Source organism: Aythya ferina (genome assembly GCF_964211825.1).
Source record: "Aythya ferina genome assembly, chromosome: 11".
NCBI lineage: Eukaryota > Metazoa > Chordata > Aves > Anseriformes > Anatidae > Aythya > Aythya ferina.
Window position 1 is genome coordinate 12,934,584 of NC_140307.1, and position 23,787 is coordinate 12,958,370.

The 23,787-nt window shown below is 58.7% G+C and overlaps 1 protein-coding gene across 6 annotated transcripts in view; it reads left to right on the forward strand.

Annotated features, from left to right (window-relative positions):
- LINGO1 (leucine rich repeat and Ig domain containing 1) overlaps positions 1–23,787 on the forward strand; it is a 117,534-nt gene that overhangs the window by 19,283 nt on the left and 74,464 nt on the right. For 4 of the 6 annotated variants that reach the window (XM_084532707.1, XM_084532710.1, XM_084532711.1 and 1 more), the window contains exon 3: positions 21,224–21,266. The gene's annotated coding sequence lies outside the window, so the exon portion shown is untranslated. Of the gene's footprint in view, positions 1–6,212; positions 6,389–21,223; positions 21,267–23,787 lie in introns of those variants that run through there. The other 2 variants (XM_084532709.1, XM_084532712.1) reach the window with 1 other exon arrangement.

Here is a 23,787-nt window from a genome sequence, read left to right on the forward strand (position 1 = left end):
AAATCTCTGGTGCTGCTTTGAGAAACGCTGGGTGGGCTGGGGAAATGCCGGCCGCGAGTCATCGCGGTGACTGCTGCCGCCTGCACCTCGGGGGCGGCGTCCCTCTCCCTCGCTGCGGCTCTGGGGGGTGGTGTTGTAATTTGGGGATGGATGCAAATGAGTTAGGTGGACTTGCTTTGATTTCGTGCTGAGGTGGGTTGGGTTTTTTCAAGTCTCTGGACGTGAAGGAAAAGGCAAAATGCCACGTTCCAGGTGGCGTGGTGGAGGGTGGAGCAGCAAAGTCCCCCCCACCCCTTCTTGGCTTGTGCATCTGGGGTGGGTTTGGGGGGCAGGCAGACCTCATCCGTACCTTCTCAGGAAGGGTTTCAGCATGAGGAGCCAAGGATCTCTCCCTCCAGCCTGCACAGACAGGAAGGCAGCCCGGAGGTCAGGCCAGCCCCAGGGAGCAGCCCCGCAGGGTGCTGCTCCTGCTGCAGAGGCTGAGTCCCAAGGAAAGGTCTCCGAAAGCAACCCGTGCCTTTTGGGATCCCCTTGTGGATGCTTCCTTTAGTGCAGGAGGTCTCTTACACTCGCACAAAGCAGCGCTCTGGATTTAGAGGACGGGCAGCCCTGGCTGTTCTCCTCCCAGGCTGCTGTGGGCACCCTCACAAAACCCCGCTGGGAAATGTGGTGGGCTCAGCAACGCCTCCCTGCAAAGCAAAGGGAGCGTGGCTGGGTATGGGGGAGATCTGACAGCACTTCCTAAAGGCTCCAGGGCTTCCCTGGCCCAGCGCTGATGGTGCAGGGTGGCTGGGAGCCTTGAGGGGCTGTGTCCCTGTGCTCCAGGGGAGAGGTGGCATGGAAACATCGGAGCAGCTCCCATGGGCAATCAGCCTGGAGGTCGGTCCAGCCCCAAGACCCAGCAGGAGGCTGGCGTGTCCCCGCAGTGACACCCTGAGGCACCGTGGCTGTGCCCGGGTCCTCTGTGACATTTCAAGGGTTGTCCTTGGAGGGCGCGTTCCCAAATCAGCATGCCTCGCTCCTCCCCAGCCCTCTCTCCGCCGCGGTGCCCATCACGTATGCATCGCGATGCCCCTGTACTTCTCTAAGCCCAATATACTTTGAATTACTGCTCATCTATTCCTCTTGACATCCTCATGCTCATAACTAGGGAGCCTGCATTACCCGGGCGCGCATCTGTCAAGCTGCGTGTTCCTCGGCCATTTCCAGAGATACATAAAATTGCCCGTGTTTATGACATTATTGACAACCCGCCCCGTCTCCTTCCCCCTCCCCGAGCCCAAATGGCTGCCTCGCTTTATGAGGATTGATATTTGGGCAGTAAATATTTTAGAGCCTCATCTGATGAGTGTGTCTGTGCGGGTGAATACATTTCTGGCTGAGGACAGATGTTGGAGCTGTCTTCATTGGGGATGCGGGGCCTTGGCTTTCCCTCCCCACCCTTTGCAGCAGCTCTGCAGCTCCTGGGGGAGCGAAGGGAAGGGAAAAGCACCTTTGTGGCTGGCAGAGCTCTGGGTTTTTGCTAATCAGTTGCTGCAGGGGCCTGAATTCTGTCAGCAGCAGGGTGGAATTGCTATGGGCAAGGCGTTACCCTTCTCCAAACCCATGAAAAGCTGCAGTTCCTGCAGTGCTGGGGATTAGGTGCAGCCCTTTGGGGAAAAAAAAAAAAAGAAAGGGACAAGAAGACTACGTCTGTCTGGGGTTTCCAAGTGATGCATTTTGACTTTGCGGTTCTGAAAAGCCCCTTTATCTCCAAAAGTTTATAAACACATTTTGGCAAACCTCTCCAAATAGGAAACAATTTTCGAGTGGCATGGTCCGGGTGACCTAAACAATTTTATCTTGCTGAGAAAAGCAAAGGAGCCCGTTCTCTGCTCCTCTGAACCGCTGGCTCCCTTTTCCTTCAATCAGCAAAACAAAACGTGCTGCCTGATTGCTGGGGAAGACAAAAAGCAGATGCAGCTCGCACGGAGTGAGCGGTGCTGCAGCCGGCTGGTGATTTTGGGGTGCCCTGACTGCGCCGTGCCTCAGGGCAGCACAGGGCCGGGGGGACACCGGGGTGTCAGCGAGCTTGTGAAGCACAGAATGGAAGTCAGCTGCCTTGTGCTGCCTTTGGCTGCTTTTTTATTTCCATCCAAGCCTGGCGTGAGTGCATTGAGATGTGTACAAATTGGTTGCCCAAAGGGACTGGCCCAGCAAAGGGCACGGGGAAAGCGATAACAGCCACACATGGGGCTGTTTTTCCCCCAAGGCTTCCAGCTCCTTTTCTGTGCCTCTATGCAGCCACGGGACAGATTTGCAGAGGTTTGGGTTATTTTTCAGTGGAGCTGGGTGTGGTTTCCCCTAATCCTTATTGACCAAGTTCCCTGGGCACATTCCTCCCTTCTTGGCCTCGCTGCTTTTTTAGGAACACTTCTGGGCCTGGGTGCCTGCGCCTGGGCGCTGTCACTTGAGATTTGAAGCTGCTGTGTCGGCAAGGGGCTGTGCGCATCTCCAAGGACACCTGTACAGCACACGGACTTGTAAAAGCACTGGCGAGAGGAGAAGGCATCGAGCTCGGCTCGCAGTGACTTGGTGCCTCCGGCCCTTGCAGCGAGCCTCGCTGCAGCAGCCGTGCGCCGAGGTGAGGAGTTCAGTGGCCTCGTTTGCTTGCCGATGAAGGATGCCACCCTGGCCCTGGACAGTCTCCTCTTTTGTGGCGCTCTAGTATCTATTTATTTATGATTTCCGTGGGTGGTGTTTTGGATGATCTATTGAGCCAGAGTGAGATATTTTGAGGCACAGTGAGATATTTTAAAAACATCTCATCACTCTGGAAATATCCATGGTGCGATAGCTGCGTATTAGTCATTCCGAAAGGGAGTGATTTCAATGAAAGAAAAAACATCTCATCTTGTCAGAGCATTTTCACTCACTGTCTGCCAGGCAGCTGCTGTCAGTCTCCAGCCTCTGTTGCTGGTTTTTACTCTTCTCTGGCTCTGCCCTTTTATTTTTTAACAAGAAATAAAATAAACCCTATAATGGATATTGGGGGATATGAACTCATCAGCTGTCAGTAAGAAACAGCCTTTAAAGAGAAGCTGTAAAACCTCTTTGCTCGGGATTATTTCCAGTGGGATTAGTCCTCCCGGGGACTGGCTCCGTGGGGAAGGGGAGGCTCCTCCTCCAGGTGCTGGACCTTGAACAGCAGCCCCTGTCTGCGCCGTGATTTATCCCCCTGGAAGGTGGCAATAACTCCGGCGCTGTCACACACCACTGGGGCTGTGGAATTAGGCTCATGGAGAACACGAGCAGAGGAGGTTTTCTCCTAGGGAGGGAAAAAAAAAAAAAAAGCTGTAAGGGAACACAAATGACAAGGCACCATCCTGCAAGAGGACAGAGAACAGCACGAAGCTGTTCAACAAACGCAGAGCCAAACGAGCTGTAAAAACAAACCAACCAAACAAAAAATCGCACCGATGTGACAGGAGAGATTTTCGTGGGGAGGGAATCTGCCATAAATCACCCAATATTCGGCTTCACGCCACCGTTGGGGAAAACCTTCCCATTGTGCTGGTCTTTGCTCTAGTTTCCATAGATCCGTGGCTGCGTTTCCCATATGGCAGCTGACACTCGCTGGGGAGGGGGGGGTTTGTCCGGGATGCTCGGATCTCGTTAGGTCGGTGTCGGTAATCATGGGAAGGGTAATTACAACGTAGTTATACTGCGAGTATGGCGCTGTCCTGTGTAGTTGCCATTGCCTCGTGTAACCAGGAGGTAACTGCTGAAATAACTCCAAATTAGCCCTTTGTGGCTAAATGCTCTGTTGGAATTGGGGTGGGAAATCATCGTGTGTAGACCTGAAGTCTCATTTCAGTGGCACGGTGGTTGTGTGAAGTGACTGTGCCGTAAAAGGGTATTTTGCTTTTCAGCTATTACCATGGTAAAAGGTGAGAAAAATGCCTTTTTCTCCCTTAAAGAGGGGGTGTTTTGAAGGGGGGACGTGCTCCGTCCTGAAAGGCACAGGATGGCGTGGTGGGTGCTGATGGCAGCGCCCCGAGTCCCCTTTTCTCTGGGCACGGTTGCTTTAGACGTGGCTGCTTTCCCTGAAACCTGCTGCTTTTCTGCCTGGCAAGCCAGGTTGCCTTGGCTACTGGGCAAGAGAAGGAGTAGCCGCCTTCTCAGGGCCTTTTGGGGAAAGCAGGAAAAAGTGACCTCGAGCTTCCCCGTGGTGGCATCTCGCCGGAGCTGGGGGCTGCTGGCCGTGTGTCCTTGGTCCCGGCTCGCTGTGTCCCCGTGCCATCCCCTCCTGCCGCCGCAGCGAGAGCCGCTCCAGCCCGAGGTTTAAAATAGAAGCTATTAAATAAAGAGCAGGGGAGGGAGGCAGCGGCCGAGGGGATGCTCGGGCAGGGAGCAGGTCCGTGCTCTCGCCTGGGCGCCGTGCCGGGAACGCGATTCCTACGGGGCAAAATCCCCGCCTGGTGTAAGGGGAGGGAGGCACCACAGCGAGCTGGTGTGGGTGGGGACCAGTGCCACGAGCTGGCCGAACCCGTGCGGGATGGGCTGCGTGCTTTAATGCTCTTTTGTCCTAGTGCTGGGCTGGGCGAGGAGCCTTTTGCATCACGCTGCTGATGGCGAGCGCGGCCCCCTCTGCGCCCCCCACGAGCCTGAGTCAGCAGTGTGCCGCTGCTGTCGTCGTGCTCTTTAAAAAAAAATAAAATTAAAAAAAAAAAATCAGTATTTAAAGTATTTAAACAGATGGGAAGCCACAAAATACAGTCGGTGTACGGATCGTGTTTCATGACTAACAAAATATGCCAGGTAGGCCGTTCCACTTGAGATATTTTCAGGAATATAATCACTTTCACACATCTTCATAAATTTGCCAAAGTGTTAGTTTTCCCCCATATGGATCTGGGAGGATGCAGCATGTCATGACTGTTGCACAAGCATCTTGAATGCCGGGCCTTCGTGTTCCTCCCTCCCAAGGGCTGTGACTGCAGGGAAGGTTTGGCTCCCGTTCCCCACGCTGCCATTGGCACGGGCAGGGCAGGGGGGCACCGTCGGTGCTCCTTGGAGCCCATCCCAGGCGAGGAAGGGAGGCAGAGTGGCAGGATGGGAAAACAGGGCTTGAATTTTCGGCAGCCTGAGCAAGGCTGACCCCGGCGGGGAGGCAGCAGGAGGTGAGGATGCTCTGGGGGAAGCCCCAAAGGTCTTGTCCTACCCCTTGGGGTGGCGTGGATGCTCCAGCACAGCCGTGGGGTAAACAAATGCAAAATATTTTGAGTTCGTTCAGCATTGGATTGTTTTTTCTTTTGGCCTCATAGAAAATTAAATATAAGGACCTGTTTTCTGCATGTTATTGATCTCTCACTCAAAATCTGGGCCCTTTTCCAGGAAAAATGAGCCCTTTTGTGAGCAAGGAGACAGGCACCTTCCCAACAAAAGTCAGCCTTCAAATCCAGCGTTCTGCGTGAAACCTCGTGTGTCTGATAGGAAAATAGGAATTTCACTCAAATTTACGGAGAAGTGGTGCTGGAGGGAGGGAGGGGGAGCCTGCCCTGAAGGAACTGATGAGCTGGGGTTGGTGAAGGGCTGGAAAAGACCACAGAAAAGCAGCCTCCTCTCTGGTTTCGAGCAGCCCGTGCCGTGGGGCTGGAGCGTGGCTGTCCCGCTGGTGGTGGCACCCCACCCCTGGTGGCCCTGCAGCCTCGCACAGCCTGCGAGGGCAGGTTGAATGCTTTCTCTATCCCTTCTAAGATCTTGCCAGTTCAGCTGCTGGACTGGTGCAAACTGGTGAGACACCGTTACCCTCCCTGGCTGCTCCGCCGCGGGGCGGGCTGCGTGCTACCTGCTCGCTCTGTGCTCTCAGCTGAGCTGGGTTTTGCCAGGGGGACACTCGCTGACCTTCTCTAAAAGGTTGCCCACAAAGTTCACCCTGTGCCCCCCGGCACCCAAATCCCCCTCGGCGGGTGCAGGCGGCCTCGTGTCGGAGCACGGCGCGCTGCCGGGCGGGCTGGGGCTGGGGGCTGGAGGTGGCTCGTTTTTAGCAGCGCGCACGCACGGAGCAGACAGCTTGGGCCAGCTCCAAAACACTTCCCACGCCCCCGGGCTGAATTTTAAGAAGCTGGGGCATCTGCACATTCAAAACGCTCCGAAAAAAAAAAAAAAAAAAAAGGGAAGAGGAGGGGGGGGTAAAAAAATCCCAAAGGCGTGCAGAGCACCCACCAACGGATGGCTCGCTGCGGAGGGGAGCTTGTTTCAAAGGCTGAGCAGCTCCGAGGCTCTCTCCGGAGGCGCAGGTGAGCGGTGGAGCCGCGGCCGTCGGCTCGCCCTGACGCTGCTCCTGCTCGTGGTTGAGAGGGGGACATGGGAAGAGGAGCTTGAGCCATCCGGGACCTGTGTCTGGGTGAGTGTCTCTTCCTACTGTTCGTTTGGGGTGCTGCAGCCTCCCGGCAGCTCCTTCAGTTTGGGGCTGCTGCGTTGGGAGGAGATGGGGTCCCTGCAAGGGGGCTGCCGGGGAGCCTGCTCCGGAGGGTTTGTCCCGGTGGGGGGGGATGTACAGAGGGGAAGGGGGTTTTGGGAGCTGGCCGGCCAGCACAGCTCCCGGCGGCGTGCTTTGGGGCCAGCTTCCCCTCCAGGTCCTGGCTGAGCACCGCCAGGTTGCTCTCCTTGCTTTGGGGGCAGTGGTGTAAGCCTGGAGAGCAGGAGCAGCACATGGAGCTCCTCGGCTTACCCAGGGGGGGTTGATGCAGGGCAGGGAGCCCGGCTCTGCGTGCTGTCGAGCTGCTGGCCCCCAGCCTGCGGCATCGAGTCCTGGCAACCCCAGGGATGCTTCAGCGCTGCCGGCCCCGCTCCTTCTTAGCAGCGGAGAGGTTTTTGGCATCCTCCTGTCCCCTGTCCCCCAGCCCTGGGGTGGGAAGGGGCGTTTTGCCCTTGGGAGGCCGTGGCTGGGCTGTGCCGGGGGCTCTGCAGGGCCCTGCCCGCTGGGCTGTGCGGAGGAGGAAGAGGAGGAGCGGGCAGCGAGGAAGGCAGAGCGGGATGGGGAGGCCCCGCGTGCCCTGGGGGACTGGCTCGTTCCCGCTAATTAGCGGTGTAAGCAGGCATCCAGCAGCCGGGCTCCTGGCAGATAATTACCTTGCTCCGTGCAGGGAAGGGAAAAGAGAGCCTGGCTGTCCGCAGGGACTTGCAAACCCTCCCCATTCTTGAACTCATTTGGGAAAGGCAACCCAAAAAAAAAAATAACAGAGAGAGGTATTTTAACGGGGCTATTTCTGCCAGGCAGGCAGGCCAATTTGTTACCCAAGTGACACACTTGATTTTAACTCGAAAAATCAAGGGGTTTCCAACTGAATCTTTTTTCCCTTTTCCCTGTATTGGGGGCTGTGCTGGAGCCCCTCATCCCCTCCACGTCTCCCCTGCGCCCTGCCAGCAGCCTGCAGCCCCCTGAGCCCCCCCTGCACAGCCCCCTTCTCCCTCTGGCCAGCTGCTGGGCACTGCTGGCTTATGGGGTCACTGTGCTGGAAACCCCACAACGCTGCTGTGCAACCCGGCAGCTCCCTTGTGGGGCCGGGCTGCTCTCCGTGCTGCTGGCCCCGGTCTCTTCCTCGTGGCATCTCCCCCAGCCCGAGCTGAGCGGGGAGGGATTTCTCCACGCGCCACCCTCAGCTCTCTGCTCTGTGGGGGTCCCTCGGGGTTAGCAGGGGCTTTTTGTCCCAGGAGAAGGAACGGGGACAAATTGGCAGCCGTGGCGTCCCTCCTCTCCCCCCACCCCATCGCCTGGCGGCCCCACCTCCCTCCCCGTTGGAGATTCAGGTCATGGCTGAATTAGGGCTCCCCGCACTGCAGAACTGGGTAAACTGCTTACCGTCAGTGGCACAGAGCTGGGGGTTGGCTGGGTGCCCCCCCCGTCCCCCTGCCCGCAGCTTCGGGTGGGTGCTGGCTGCACCCTCTTTAACCCGCCCTAAAGGAGTGATTTGGGGTGCTCCCTCCTGCTCTGGGGGGCTTTTTTGGGGGGGGGGCTGCTCCCCCTGCCTTGCACCCCCAGGGTGCCAACACGGAGACCCTGGGGGAGGCCCTGCGTTTAGTGCTGCGGCTGGGATTAGGCGCAGATAAGGAGATGGATAAATCCCCCCCTCAGATCCGTGTGCTGGGAATGTTCCGGGGAAGGGGGTGGGAGGCAGCGAGCCCCCAGCCTGGGCACTTCTTGGGGGGGCAGGGAGGGGACCCCAGCCCTATCTTGCTCCACAGCGCGGTGTCTGCGTGTCGGAGAGGAGAGGGAGCCTCTGAAAGTAGGTCAGGCTGCTTTGCAGAGCCCCGGCTGTGGACAGCGAGCCCCAGCACCCGTAAAACCCCTAAAAAAGGATTTTTAGGAAGGAAGGAGGCATGGAGCTGTGCGAGCACCTGGCTCCAGCTGTGGGGCAGCGGTGGGTTTTGGAGCCGCAAGGTGCAAGCAAAGCCCCCTCGGAGGGATGAGGTGTTTCCACCCCATTTCCAGCCCTTTCCAAAGGAAAACTGAAGATGCCCCCACCCGTTTTTAACCTATAAAGGCAAGAAGGGAGGTCTGCGGGCTGTCTGTGGGGCGTGCAGGGAGCTGGGGTGGCAGGAGATGGCCACGGCCCCTCCAGGAAGGCTCCAGAGCTGCGTGGAGAGGGGAAAATGAAGCCGTGCTTCTGCGGCAGAGGTGTTTTAAGTGCAAATCAGGAGCTTTTTGGTGGCAGAGCTGGGGAGCAGCGCTTTGCTCTAGCTGTAGGCACCTGTTGGGAGGTGGAAGCAAACTCAGAAATTGCTTTTGTGGCAGCAGGGCAGGGCTGGGCTGTGCTGGGGGAGGGATGCTGCCTTGCAGCAGTGGGGGAACAGGGCCGTGCGGGGCCCCAGCCCCTCTCCAAAACGCTTGCCTTGTCTTGGGGCAGCCGTCAGGGCGAGGAGAGCCTTTCCCAGGTGTATTTTGGTCACTGCGGGTGTTGAACGGAGCTGTTCCAGCACGCCTGGGGAGGTGGCTGCTCAGTCAGAGGGCTCTCCAGCTCCGTGAGCTGCTCCAGAAGCACCGGCTGCGTGTTTCCCCACCTCCAGCAAGGAGCTGGCCTCGCCGGCTGCTGCCAAGCTCGAACGAAATGAAATCTGCCCTGCTCTGCTCGGCTCCTGCAGCAGCACACACAGGGGGGTGCTGGGGCCCTGCACAGCACCTGGGGCCTGTCGGTGGCACACAGCTGCCCCCTTTTTGTGGGGCACCAGCACCTCTGGGACGATCCCCGTGCCCTCCCCGCTGCCATCGAGGGGCGGCTCTGCCAGGATGACGGAGCCCGGGCAGGGCTGGGCTCTATTGATTTTCGATGAAAGGCTGTGTCATGATTTTTTCTCTCCCACTGTGTTTGCTGCAAAGTTGCATCTTGACTCCCGGCATTACCCGCTGACGAGAGAGCTCATTTTTCCCCCTTTAGGAGGAGGGGAGTGGGAAAAGAAATAAAAAAGAAGACAAAGGCAGGGCTGCACGCCTTCCTTCTAAGCTCGTGAGGGATGCAGTGGCTTTGCTAAGCCACCACCCGGACAGAAAGCTGGTGTTAGCAGTGCAGCATGTTACAGCCAGCACCCCGGGTGGCATTGCTGCGTGGAGGCCCACGGGGTGCATCCCGTGCCGTGGCTCCTTGCTCTGGGACCTGCCCGGGCTTAGCGGGGATCCCAGCTCCCCGCTGTCCTCGGGAGGGACGGCTCATCAAGGGGCTGGGGGCTTCTCAGTGCTCTGGGAGTGCCTCGCTGGCTTGCCTTCCATGACCATGAGGTCCCTTTGCAAGCCTTTAAGCTCTTGTTTAAAGCTAGGCGGCGCGGGAAACCCTGCAGCTCTCGGAGCTGTTCCTTGTCCGTTTCTGCGCCCGTCCGAGCTGCGCTGGAGGAAGAAGCAGGAAGATCCTAACGGAGAGGCGACATCTGTGTCAGAGCACTTTGGGAAGCTGCTGAGACATCCTTTAAGTTGCTGTTTGGCATTTGGAGCGGCTCTTTGCTCTTCAAGGCACCGTTTTGAATGATTAAACAAAGAAGGTTTGGAAGTGAGTGGGCACAGCGTGAAGCGCTTGGGGAGCCCGACGCTGCAGGGCCTCAGAAATTCTGCCGAGGCTTTTTTGTCTGCCACGAAGGTGCAGAGAGAATCCAGGGCAAAGCACTGAAAGCAGCCAAAGGCTTTCAAAACAGATGGCTGTCAGAGAGCAGGAGAAGGGCTCGGGGAGGCCAAGCCTGCAGCAGAGGCGGTGGCGAGGCGGTGGTGGGGCCCGGAGAGGACGCACCGTGCCGGGGAAGGGTTAACAGTGGTGCCTGAGCGGAGCCAGCGCAGCCCAGCTGAAGTGGAGCAGTATGCAAATCTACCCACTTCCATAAACTGCTTAATTAGGCGAATGTTAATGAGACGTTAATTACTGTTGTGCCGGCGAATCCCACGGAACGGAGATTATGTTTCTCTTCAAACATCCAGTCTTAATTATAACTTGCGCTTAATCCTGCCGCTGCGCCAGGGACGGAGCTGGGTGCGGAGGACGAGCGCCGGCTCCCTCGGGCCCGCTGCACGCCGGGCGCTTGGTGCCGCCTCCTTTTCCCTGCCCCAGCCCAGCGCCAGCCCCTCGGGGTGCACATCGCTGGTGGAAATCCCGTGCTGAACGTGGAAGCTCTGGTCCTTTTCCTCTCTGTGCTCACCAAGCCTTCGGGAGCTGCCCCTTTCCCTGAGCCGGGGAGCTGGGGCGCACGGTGCCACGTCCCCCCGAGCGATGGAGAGGCTGCGCGTGGCCCGGAGACCCCCAGCACCTCTCTGGATGCTTTTCCATGCCCCACACCGAGGACGGAGCGCAGAAGGCTGCATCCAGGCTGGCAAAGCTTCCTGCTGCTCGTGATTTCCAGCTCCTGCGTGGGTTTTTAATCGATGGCCTCGTGCATCGCCAGCGCTCTGTGCTTCCCAGGGCCCGGTGTGCGCATGTGTTTTTTTTTTTTTTTTCTCCAGTGTGGATCTGACTCGGAGATCAGCGAGGGATCGTTGCGACAATGAGCAGAGAAATGGCAATTTCTGATTTTCACACCTATTTTTTTTTAATACATGGCTTCCATTAATGTTCAGGGTACTGCAACGCATCGGAGTGCTCTCAGATGAGATGTCAGTGAGCCATGCAAGCTGCGTCATTAGCTTTGTGCGTGGCTGTTCCTCACCCATAGCTGCTGGCTTTTTGGGCAAACCAGGAGATTTCTTGGGTCTCTGCTCAGTGCAGCAGAGCAGCGCTGGCTGAACAACACCAGCTCTCTTTACCCCTCCTTGGGGTGAGATTCCCCGTGCTGGATGCTTTCAGTTGCGCAGGATCTCACCGTAGGTTGCATTTTTCCAAGCTGAGGCTTTGGTCACCATCCCTCCTGCTTGGCACCAGGGGCAGGGCGCCCAGCCCCGCCCCAGTATCCCCAGGATTTCACACATGCAGAGAGCTGGGAGGGGGCCAAAACGCAGGCCGGGGACAGCTGCATCCGAGCAAGATTTTTTTTTTAATCCCCTAAAAGGCTTTTCTGCGCGAAGAAACCTGTCCAACAAGGGATTTTTGCCTTTTTTTCTCTTCCTCTACATTCAACATCTATCAACATTTAAGTCCCCGCTAATTAATTACGAATTAATTAATCCCAGATCCTTTCCTTTAAAAAAAAAAGGAGCAGCTCGTTTGCGGCCAGGCTGTGCGTTAGCAGCGCTTGTCGCCTTGCGGAGGGGCTGCCGAGCACTTCGCCAAATGGAGCCGCCGGGCTCTGCCGGAGCCCTTGGGGCTGCAAGGGCAGCGTCCCCCCGGCTCTGCCTGCTTTCTGCATCCTGCTTGGCCTCTCTTCTTGGCAGCTCAGCGCTGCGGATGGGCCGGGGGTGCTGGGCAGATGCGTGGGGCATCCCTGCTGGTCCTGAGCCCCCGCGGCCCCGCAGCAGGATCCGGCCACCGCCCCGCAACCGCACGTCCCCCTCCCACTGCCTCCCTCCCCGCCTTGTAGGAGCAAGCCTGGAACAAGCAGAGCCCTGCTGGAAAACAAACAGATGCGTGGGAGGCCGTGGAGCTTTGCATACAATTTCGATGAAGCACGGCGTGGTTGTGAAACACCGGGGGTGTCAAACCTGACACGGGGAAACCTAGAGGCGCGCCGCGGGACGGCACCGCCAGCTCTCCTGCTTCGGGTGGGACCTGTGGCCACGACGCTCTGGTGCCTCAGGGGGGAAATCCCGGCTGTTTCCAGCATCCTCTGCCCGGCAGCCACGTGCCTGTGTCTGGGCATTGTCAGGAGAGAAGCAGGCAGGAGAGGAGAAGCCTTCACCCGCACCCACGCTGGAACAACAACAGCGGCGGCGGTGCTCTGCCTGCAGCCTCCTGTCACCTCTAATTGCCAGGCCCGGCACCTGCAGAACGGAGTGAAAGGAAGGGAGAGGAGGAAGCAGGGTTTGAGTCAGCCGCAGGTTGAAATCAGCCTTATTGTGCCGAGAGCCGCGCGTCGGGGGCGATCCATCGCCTGTGCTGAGGGGAAGCTGGGCACCAAAGGAACGCGCCCCACACATTGTTACGGCCTGACAGCGACCGGGCAGGCAGAGGCGATGCAAAGGTGATTAATGAGAAAGTTTGCGTTAACGAAGTGCAGTCACCTCCCGGTACAGGAAAAAGAGTCCCCTTCCCCACCAGCCAGCGGGCTTGTAAAGTCAGGAGGGTGCTCCCCGGCCGTGTTGGTTTGTCCTAAGTGCCAGCTGATTTCTTTTCTCTTTACCTTCCCGTCGCCCTGCTGGTTAGGGTGGGCAGCGGAGAGTGAAGAAGCAGCAGCCGGACCCGGGCAAACAGACCCGCCTCAGCAAGCTGCAATATTAACCAGCCTCTTAATAAAAAATACAGCCGCTGCTCAGGCGCCTCGTGGCCCAAAACGCAGGCGGGCTTTTTGGCTCAGCAGTGGTTGCTGGGGGAGCTTTTAGTTTACAAGGGCTGAAACAAAACGGGAATCTATTTTTAATCCTTTCCCTTTTCCTTTCCCCCTTCCCAACATCACGGACGCTGGGTCGGGCTTTGTGGGGTTTGCCAGGGACGGGGATGCCGTGGCCTTGCCGAGAGCCGCTTTGCAAAAAGGCCCGGCCTGGGCTCGTCGCCAGGTGGGAGCCTTGCAGCACAGGAGGATTATTTTTTTCTGCCAGGTTTGGGGCAGGCTGGGCAGGATATCCTCAGCCCGCATTTGGAATTGTCTTCTTGCAGTCGTGCCCGGAGGCAAAGGTAAAGGCAGGGTCAGAGAGTTAGCTCTTTTCCAGCGCTTCTCAGACAGAGATTTAGGAGGAATTCCCAGAAAAGCCGGCTCTTGCAAAGCCCGTGCTGCTGACCAGGGGAAGAAGGGTGCCCCCCGGTGCTGCTGCCTGCCGTGGTTTGTCATGCGGGAGGCCAGCAGCAGAGTGTTCCCAGGTTAATGCAGATGCACTAGAAAATGATCGGCTTTGCGAGCAGCGGGGGCACGGTGAAGCTCTCAGCCCTCCCAGCCCTGTCGAGGAGGAGCGCTGTGCGGTGCTCTTCCTGGAAGGGCCTTCGCTGCCCGTCGGCTGGCTGTGCTCAGCTGCCTCGGGGGCTTGTCGCCCAGCAGCCAGCATCCTCCCCTCGGCCCCTGCCAAGCCACCTCCTTGGAGTGGGCGAGGGCTTGTTTGTTCCTCGGTTCAGCTGGGAGAAGTGGGAGGTGGAAGGGGGGAGCATGGCGGTGACAGCTCCTGTGAAGAGCTGGAGAAAAGCTCGGTATCCCAAACGGCCTCAGGATTTTGGCCGGCTTCAGAGGCTGCTCGGTGCTGAGGGACACGGCAGCAGTGCAGACGGACAGAACCCTCTTGGTCTGGCACAGCACCATGCCCCGGCAGGGCTCTGCTCCCTCCCCACTGCCAAAAATCCAAGCAGGGCACCGGGTTGGAGCCGGGCTTCAGCCCCGGGTTCCCCAACGTGTCCGGGTGCTCGTGTTGTGCTGAACAAGCCGTGCTTCCCCTCCCAGCTCCTGCTGTGCCAGAGACGAGGAGCTTGCAGCTCTGCAGAGCGAGGTGAGGAGCATCCTGTGGGTGCTCAGCGCTTCCCTGCTGAGCTGTGCTCCTCGGGGACGCTCCTCGGGCCCCCTGCTGCCAGCCGCGGGTTCCCCTCCGTGCTGCTGCCGGCAGAAATTCCCCCGGTCCCTCCTGCGCCAGGCACGGGGCGTTTGCAGCTTATCTGCCTAGTTGTAAAGGAAAAAAACCTGAGAAGCGTCCCTCTAGCGTCTGCTCACGTTCAGACTCCATCGCAGTGATGGAGCGTCTCCTCCCTCCGGCCTGCCCCTGCGGCAGGGAACGGCCTGGCAGGGTCTGGGTGTCCCTGTCCCTGCCAGGCGGGTTGCACGTGCGTCCCCGGGGGATGGGCTGAGTGCTGCTGCATGCAGAAAATAAGAAATCCTAAGCAAGCATGGAGAGAGGCCGTTAGGGAGTCTCCCACTTGCTCCTGCTTTGGCTCCTTTGGTTGTTTCGCCCCTTTCTCCTGCCCAAACGCAGCCAGGTCATCCCCTCCCCAAAGGGGAGCACAAATGGGGGGTCAGGGGATGGGACAGGAGGTGGGCACCCAAGCTGTGCTGACAGCAGAGTGCCCGGTGCAGCCCCGTCCCCTGGCCAGGCCGCTCAGGAGCACACAGCTGCCTGTGCTCCTCAGAGGATTATCACACCCGACATGTTTTATCCAAACATTTCCGTTCCGGCAGTCAGCACCGTGCAAGGAGGAAACCCATTTCAACAGCGGGTTCCCAACCAGCTCTAATCGCAAACGATGCTCGGAGTCACTGCAGGGGCTTGTTCCCCCACCGAGGTGTGTCAGGGCGCGTGCCTCACACGTGCGTGCCCCACTTTCTCTATCCATTGTGTAACAAATGCCAGCGTGCCGGGAGCCTTCCTAAGCTTGCAAAATTCAGAGGAAAAGGTTAAAAAGGTCAGCCTTGTCTGCTCCAAGCCAGGAGGGCGCATCATGCCCTTCTGGCACCTGTGCAGCACCGGGGGCAGGGTTTTGTCGTTGGGGATGGCACCAGGACGCACGCCCGGTGTGGGCAGGGGGTGCCGTGCTGCCCGGGGGAGCTTTAGGCAGCCTGGGGTGCTCGAGTCGAAGCCATCGGCCGTGTCTGGCTTGCTTTTAAAAATATGTTTTCAGTCTCGTATTTTTCCCTTTCCTCCCCTTCTGTTTTTTCATCCCCACACGGTTCATTTTATTTTTTTTCCACCTCTTCCTCCTCCTTTTCGTGAGCTATTTTCAAATGCCAGGAAGGGCGAGATCCGGGGAGAGGAGGAGTAGCTGAAAGGGGAAAAAAAAAAAAGAAAGAAAAAAAGGTGGTAAAATTATTTCACACATTTACGGGGGAAAAAAAAAAAAAAAAAAAAAGTGTGGGTGTGGGGAAAGAGAAAAGCTCCAAATCCCAGAAGACAAAAAGCAACTTCATTCATTTCCTGACGTGGCTCGTCGTGTTTGTGGCGGCAGTTAGGGAGCTTGGCGGTGTTTGTGCAGCCCCCAGCGACTCCTCCCGGGGCTGGGTGAATAAATCTGCTCCGGCTGGGTTTCCTGAGCCCACGGTGATGCCACGTGGGGAGAAGGGAAGGGGGAGCTGCTGGGGAGTGTGGCTCTGTGTCCAGCAAGGCCTTGGCTGCAGGAAGAGATGTTGCAAGCATCCCTGGCTTTCCAGGGGCGCTGCCTGTGCTCAGTGCCACGAGCACGGCGTGCTTGCTGATTCCTCGTGTTTAATAAATGGGATTAAGAGTAGCAACAGCAGCGCCTGCTGAAAATGAGGAGTTCCAGGTAGCAGTAAACTCGTTAGATGGCAATAGCTCCTGCTACTCACTTGTTTTTCCATTTATCTGAGAAAACTGGAAGTAACCATGTCGTCTGGATGCGAAACAATCTTAAAATTGGATTTGTTTGCTTAGCTGGCTGTGCTGAAAGGTCGGAGAGGCGATGTGCTGGGGAGCAGTACTTGAGAAGGGTGAAAACCAACCTCAGGGGCAGCTCTCCCGGGCTGGGGTGCTGTCGGGACACCGAGGGGATGGGATCCTGCCCTCTGCACGCCTCATGTTGCTGATTTGGGGGGGCACCGGAGCAGAGCTGAGCCTGGAGGAGCTGGCAGGGTGCTGGGCAGGACCCCATGGTCACGGCCACCCTCCCCTTCCCCAGCCCTGGTGCCCTCCCGAGGCCAAGCCACCCTGGCTTTTGACACCCTGGGGAGGGTGACATTTGCTTGGCGGCATTTCCACATGGGGAAGGGGGCATTGCACCCCGAGAGCAGGCTGGTATTTGGTATTTAGGAACCAGGGCACTGGCATTTCTCTAATTGTTACCAGCCAGTGACTCAGACAAGGTCACGTAGCCAGAAAGGTCAGGCAGGGCTCTGCTTTTCTGTGCCGCTTTTCTTTCTTTTCTTTTCCTTTCCTTTTTTTTTTTTTTTTTTTCCCCTTGAGGGAAAGAGGGATAAACAAAGCGAAGCCCCGCACCAGAACTGCTGATTGCCATTTTTCTTGCCCTAAAAGCAAAGGCTTTCCAAAGGCTTTCTTGCAAGGGTGTCGTCTGCGAGGTCTGCCTTTCTCTGATTCCGCTTGCAGCTCCCCTGCCAGCTCTCAGCCCTGCAGCATCTCCCTGTCGACCATCCTTCTTGTCCCTGTGACCATCCTTCTCATCCCTGTGACCATCCTTCTTGTCCCTGTGACCATCCTTCTCGTCCCTGTGACCATCCTTCTCGTCCCACCTCGGTGCTGGGCAGGCCCCAGCAGCGCAGCACCGGCCTCTCCCTCGAGGCTGAGCCGAATCCCAAACCTCGATGTGCTTCAAGGAGGCCACAAGGACATCCTTTAAGCCCAGACAGCTGGCTTTGTCCCCAGAGGCAGCGTGTGGCGGGTGCTTTCACACCAGGCAAGCCCCCACCGTGACCAGGGGGCTCTGGCTGTGCCGGGGCCGCACAGATGCTGCCGGGGCCCCGGGAGCGTGACTGCAGTGGCTCAGAAGCTGGTAAATTGTGCCTGCACCTCGCAAGGAGATGTATCTGCTGCCACTCGGCATGCTGAGCCACATTCATTAAGTATCTTTAAGATGGATACACCCCCCAGTTCACCTCCTGCGAAAGCCTGCGGATTTATTTCCTCCTGAACCGCGCCATCCATCACCGCTGACGGCCCCGCCGCAGCACAGCCGGCACGCTGCGGGCTGGGCCCCGCGCCCCACGGCTGGGGGACCTCAAATCCCCGGGACCAGCATCCCCAGACCCCCGGGGTGCCAGGACCCCGCTGCTCTGCCCCCTGGCACTGCGTCCTGGGAGGCTTCCTCGCCCCAAATTTTTGATTCTGGCTGGGACAAAGCACCCTGAGCTCTGCCGGCTCCAAGGCCCCCTTCCTAGGGGTGCGCATCACGTCCATTTGGTGGCTTTTGCTTCTTCTTCCCATTTCTTCTGATGCTTTTAAGTTTTTTCCCCATATCAGCCGGGAACCTGCAGACGATCCCCTAAGAGCAGAATAAAGACTCGTCAACCTTTCTCACACCTTCGTTAAGATGAAAATAACCTCCTGAAGCCCTTACAATGCTGTATTTTCTGCCGCTCCTGCTACGCCTGAGTGTTATTTGACTGACTAAGGAATCTCGAAGCTAAGAAAAGAAAAAGGAAAAGTACTCTGGTAACAATAACAATGATAAAAACTGTCCCTGACTGCCGATAAGGGTCTTAGGAGTCACCCACCGGTGCCGCCTGGACCGGGGCTTTTGTTCCCCATCTCCCAGCTGCGGTGCTGGGCACGGGTCTCTGCAAAATGGGACATCTTCCTGGAGAAGAAAAGCATTGTGTGCCCTGTGATATGGAAATGAGCGGGGAGGTAAGGGCAGGGAGAGAGGATTTCTGATGGTAATGAGGCTTTCTTTCCCTGCACCGGGCCTGCCTTTCAAAGCAGGAACAGGTTTCAAGGTGTTGTAGTCTTTCCCTGGGATTGTTTCTCCTATTTTTTTAACCCCCTCTTCCCCCTGAGATATCTGAAGGCAGAGATTTCCTCCTGCTTGGTGCTCGTGTCTCATAAAACCGCCTTATTTCCGAGTCCCAGCCCGCAGCCACCAGCCCAGCTGGACATTTATCTGCTGCCTCTGCTTGACATCCGAAAGCCCTTCCTCATGCCGGAGGGTGCGCGGGTTGATGGAAAGGGCCGGCCACAAATTTCCCGTGCCAACACTCGCTGATGGAAAGCCGAGCTTTGGGCTGAGCTCAATTCATCAGGTAAAATATGGGCTTCCTGCTGCAGAGGTGAACTCGCTCCCTGCACGGCACATCTGAAATGAGAGCCCACGGCCCCGGCTCCTGGGAGAACACGGTGGGCAGAGCCCTCTTGGCATCCTTCTGGGTGACAAATGGGCACCAGGTGAACAGGAGCTGCTGCTTGGCTGGCTCTGTGCGCGCTCTGAATTCCCCTGCGGGGGAATCAGCAGCGCTCAGAAGGATGCCGGGAAGCCAAAAGATGGAGTACCTATAGGGGAAGCTTCTGTAGGGTGGGTGGAGAATTTAGTGACCCCCTGGTTTTTATTCCAGAGCTCCCTTCCCAGCCGAAGCCCTCGAGTGGGCTGGAGGCTGCTTCCCCCTGCACATTGCTGCTCGGCTGCTTTCTTTCATCCCTCCTAAGGAGACTCGTAGGGCGCTTAAACGCTCATTTGCATCCAGATGTGTGGATGGCTTTGGGGTATCTCCCTTCAGTGTGGGGTTGCGCTGCACATCACTGCGTAAAAGCTGACGTTTGGAGCCAGGCATCCAACCACGAGGGCAAGCCAGCGTTTGGCCGGGGCTCAGCCTGCGTGGGGGCATGGGGCAGCCCTGGAAGGGCAGCTTGCACCCCTAAAGCCACCTCCCTGCTCCGTTTTGGGCATCTGTGCTTGCAGAACAGCCCTGTGTCTTCTCTGCTTCGGGCTGGAGGAGCTGGAGGCAGCTCTGGGTGCAGGTCATGCCCTTGTTCACCAGGCAGGGAGGATGCTGACCCCAAGGGGGTTTATTTGGGGGACCTCCTTCTGCAGGAGGTCTACATGGCAGGAACCAGGGCAGGTTTTCCCTCCGTCCATCTCATCCTGCAGCCCTGGGGCTTGCCGTGTGCTCCAGCTTCCCTCTCTGCAAGCCATTGCTTCAGCCAAAGCTGAGTTTTTATTCCCGTGCTGTTATTAACTCCCTAGCCTGGAGATAAAGGCTCTTCTCCTAGTGCCTGAAGAGCGCTTGAAGCTGTGGTGCCGTGACTACTCAAGTCCTTCACCGTTTCTGTCGTGTCCCCAGATGCATCCACTCCAACACCTGGGCAGCCCAGCCGGCTGCTCTGCATGCAGAGCCAGCAGAAAACATCCCCTCGGGGCTGTGCTGGCTGCATGGCCAGCAGTGTTCCCCCACTGCTGGCCACGGGGTCAGGAGCAGCCCCGAGGAGCCCCTTGGGGTCCCAGCTGGGGCCGTCCAGAGCCACCAGCTCCTGCAGAGGCTGAATTTGGGCTCCACCAGCTCCAGGCTGGTAGTGCTGGGGGCGATGCGGTGCTGTCCCCGTGCTCCCTGCCCGGGGAGGAAAGTGTGGGGGCTGCTGTCCCTGCTGAGGGCCCCCTGGGGACGTGGTGTGGCTGGCACCTGCCCCGGCTGGGTCCGGGTGCCTCTCCAGGAGCATTTCTCTGCTGGCATCGCCTCGCACAGGCCTGGCTGGATGAAATGGACTTTGCAGTCCGAAATCCCTTAATCTCCAGCATACTTAAGTGTATTAGCCAGATTACAGGAGTCATACGCACAGTAATTGCACTCAGCCGAGGACATGCTCGGAATTTCGTGCGGGGAGAAGATGTGTTGTGCTTCCTCCTGCCTCCCTCCCATCTCCCCAGAAGCCGTGCTGGGGATGCATCGAACACGCAAAGAGCTGTCACATCTGAAAAACACCACAGCAGCCTCGCAAGAGCTGCTCAGGACGAGGCCTGAGGCGTGCTGCGGGAGGGAGGAAGGCTTTGCTCCTTTTCCCCCTCCCCAAGGAGCAGGGCGATGCCAGGCAGCACCCCCGAGCAGGCAGCGAGCAGCAGGCTGTCCCTCGGCGACGTGACCAACGGGTCCCAGCTCGTCCCCTCGCCCTCCCGCTGTAGGATCGGGTGAGCACAACCTGTTGCTGCTTTCAAACAGCCCCCCCAAGAGCAGGTGACGTCAGGAGCCCGTCTGTCATCTTTACGGCTGGCTGCCGGAGTGCAGCGCGCCCGCCGCCGCTCTGTTTGCAGAGCTGGTAACTGATGGCAGCCCGTGCCTTATTGTCTGAGGAATACTTATGCAAACGAACACAATGGCTTAATAGGGAACACCTGGAGAAATCTCCAAAGAAAGCGCTGTAAATTCCCCTTCCCTCGTATTTATGGGAAGATTTTTCACGGATATTTATCGTTGTTGTGACTCCTTCGCATGGATTTGCATAGCGCCGTACCCGGGCTGGTGAGGCACCGGAGAGGGGAGCACGAAGTGCTGGACCGGGGCGGGTGCCAGCAGGGCATCACGCTGGTTTTGGGGTGTGCCTGCACCCCGCTGCAGCTGTTGGCACGGAGAGTAGGAAGGAAGAGACAGGAGCAGCCGGCAGGAGCACAGCGCGGCTCCTCGGCATGGGCGGGCAGCCTTGGCTGGCGTGGGAAAGGGCAGCAGGCTCCGAGCAGATGCAAAGCCTGGGCGCAAGAACTAATTTATTTATTTAGTTATTGGTTGATTGATTAAAAGTGAGTAAAAGTTCCCTCCCTACACACCCTGCTTCTTCTGCTGAAGCACAGGTCTTCTGGGATGCTGCTGCCCTGCGTGACCGGGAACCTCAGTGCTCCTCGATGGGGACCCCCAGGACGTGTCCCCCAGTTCGGTGTCCCCACAGAGGCTGCTGGCCCTGTGCAAGGAGGAGGGAGGAGGTGGCCCTCGCCAAAAGCCCCGTGTGAGCCTGTGTGGCTCAGGGTGCAGGGCAAAGGCTCCGTTTTCTTGCCCCTAGGCTCGGGCACCTGGTAGCGACCCAGCGCAGTGGCTGGGAGCCGAGCCAGGAGGGCTCAGACCAAGTGAACCTGGTGATGCCCGGGGCTGTCCCACAGCCAGCAGCCCCCTGCCAGCTCCGTGTGCTGCCGGGGGTGGCTGGGGGGCAGGACCCCTCCCCGCAGGGCTGGTGCGATGCCAGCCCTCCCGCGTCCCCCTTCTAAAATGCCTGCTGCTGCCGGCAGCCAGCCCACTGAAGCACGTCTCTCTCTCTGCTCCCTTCCAGGTTCCGTGCCTAGCCAGCAGGTCCTCGCAAGATTTCGGCTCCGGTAAGTGCCAGAGCGTTTCCTCCTCGCTGCGGGCGTGTTTGGTGCTGGAGCATCCTCTGTGTGCTGCCGGGGAGAGGGAGGGGATGGGAGGGGATCCCTCCTGCTGCGGGGAGCTTTCCCAAAGCAGAGCAGGGAGGTTGGCTGGGATGGCCGGGCTATATTCCCCATCACCCAGGCTCCAGAGAGGTCTCCCCGTCCCACCTCTGCTACTGCTGCTCCGTGTGGCCTGCACAGCTCGCTGTGTGCTGCTCCTGGGGGAGAAGGAGCCCAGGATGCAGCCCCCGGTGCATTTTGTCCCAGCACAACTCGAGGCGTGCGTGCTGGCGCGGTTATTTCTGTGCTGTGTGAAAGCTGCCTGGGAAACGTTGATCGCCGCCTTTCTGTAATCTGCAGAGGGAAAGTGTGTGGGCATCTCTGATCCTTCTGGGTAAACCTTGACGGATGAGAACTTTGCGTTTCAGCTGAGTAATTGACATGATGATTTAAATAAAAGCAGGGATGCCTCTGCCACCACCGCACCGGGGTGCTCGGGGGCGGCGCTGGGAGCTCTGGAAAGAGCAGAGGGTGAAGCAGCAGGTGGGAGAGGAGCAAAACCTCCCCAGGGCCCTGGTGGAGGAGCAGGGTTTGGGTGTGCCATGGGCTTCACGGGGTCCTGACTGTGCTTGGGGTTGTGCAGCAGGGTGGCAGGAGCACAGTGCAAGCCCGAATGTGTGCGTGTGTCCCAGCATCCCCACGGACTGGGAACTGTGGTCAGCATGGGGCAGCGTGCCACCCCCTTTGTTGTCTTCTTTGAGCTGGTCCCTAAATCCCCTCTGTGCGTGACGTTCTTGTGCTTCCCCAGTCACCCCGGGTTCTCCAAACATAATTTAACCCAGCAGGACCGGCCCCGCTTCTGTGCTGAGAGAAATTAGCAGGGCTGCCCCCACAGCAGCAGGGCCATCGCCTCTCGCGTCGTCTTCCCGGCTGGCCTCTTGGCACATTTTCTGTAAGAATTAAATACAGCAAAAAACGCGTCCTCTCTGCTCAGTGCTGCCCGTAGGGCTGATAATTGTGTCCCACCACATGCACTGCCACCGCCCCGAGGCTTTGTCACCGCTGCTGGTGGCCCGCGTGGCCTGGCCACACTCCTGCTGCGTCGCTTCCATAGATGCTAGGCTGAGACAGGATGCTCGGGCATGGAAGAAATTGCTTTCCTTTCCTAAACGATGTCCCTGCCGCATTGTTTCCCGGTTCCCCGGGCTGCTGTCCACACGGGAGCGGTGCAAGCTGAGCGCCGTGCCTGCTGTGCACCCCCTGCCTTTCTCCTCTTGTTGTGCAACCGCTTGCACATCCCTCTGCCCAGCGGTAACACTCGGTGTCTCCATTCTCTGAGCAAAAATCGGAGCCAGAAGCCCCGGGGCTGGGGGCCAGTTTGCTGCCCTGCATGCTGGTCCTCGGGAGAGCCGTGCCAGCAGCACAGCCGCCTCGGCACCGCTCCAGCACGTGCAGCAACTCCCGGGTGCGGGTGGCGAGCAGGCAGAGCGATTCCCCGTGCCGGCAGGGGGACGGCAGGGAGCTCCCGCAGCTCTGCCTCCCCGGCGCTGCCTCCCGCAGCACGAGCGGAGCCGTGCCGCCACGTGGCTGCTCGCAGGGCGATGATGCTGGACGCAGGAGCACGTGCCTCTCCCAGGAGCTGGAGGGTGGGAAAAAATGAGGATGGGGTGGAAAACAGCCTCACGGAGAGGGTAGTGAAGGGAGAAAAGGGCTGCACAGCAGCACAGGCAGCGCTGCCTCTCCCAAGCGCAGTAATCGGCTCGCGGCTGCTGCTCCCCAATCCTCTTACTCTCCTCCTGCCGCACGGCTGCCTGTGTTAGCGGAGATAAAAGCTGCCAGCCCACACGGGGCTCTCCTTCCCCAGCGTGCTTAATCGCAGCCAGAGGTGGCAAACCCCTCCCGGCGCTGCCCCCAGCGCGGCTCCTCGCCGCCTTTTGCCTTCGTCCCCCTGCGCTCGCCGCTGGCCCCCGCCGGCTGCGTGGTCATCACGTGCCTGTGACAAACGTGCTTCATCTGCACCGAAAATTAATCACGTTGGCACGCTGGCAGGGGACGAGGCAGCCGCGTGAAATGCCCGGCTCTCTGGCTAATTTATCACGGTGGCCAGGCGCAGAGATCTTCTGCAGCTTACCCCCGCGCGGCGCCAGGCACAGCCCCCAGTGCGGGTGCCGGCACCCGGCAGGAGCTCTCCTCCTCCTTCCCCCAGCTCTGGAGGAGCCTGGCAGGAGGCTGCACGCATCCAGAAGGCAAAGGGCTGAGGCTTGCAGCGACACACCTCCCCTCCCTGCTGGAGGCAGAGCCAGAAGCAGGGCTGACAAAAGCTCTGCCTCGCTCCCTGCGCCCCGTGCTGGGCGCAGGGGTGGGCACAGCCACCCCTCGCCGCTGCCTTTTGGCTCCGGTGCTTGCTGCAGGTGGGGTTTTGCCCAAGCAGCTCGTGCTCGCGGAGCTGCCTGGTGTCCCCAGCAGAAGCAGCAGGGTGCCGGGGAGG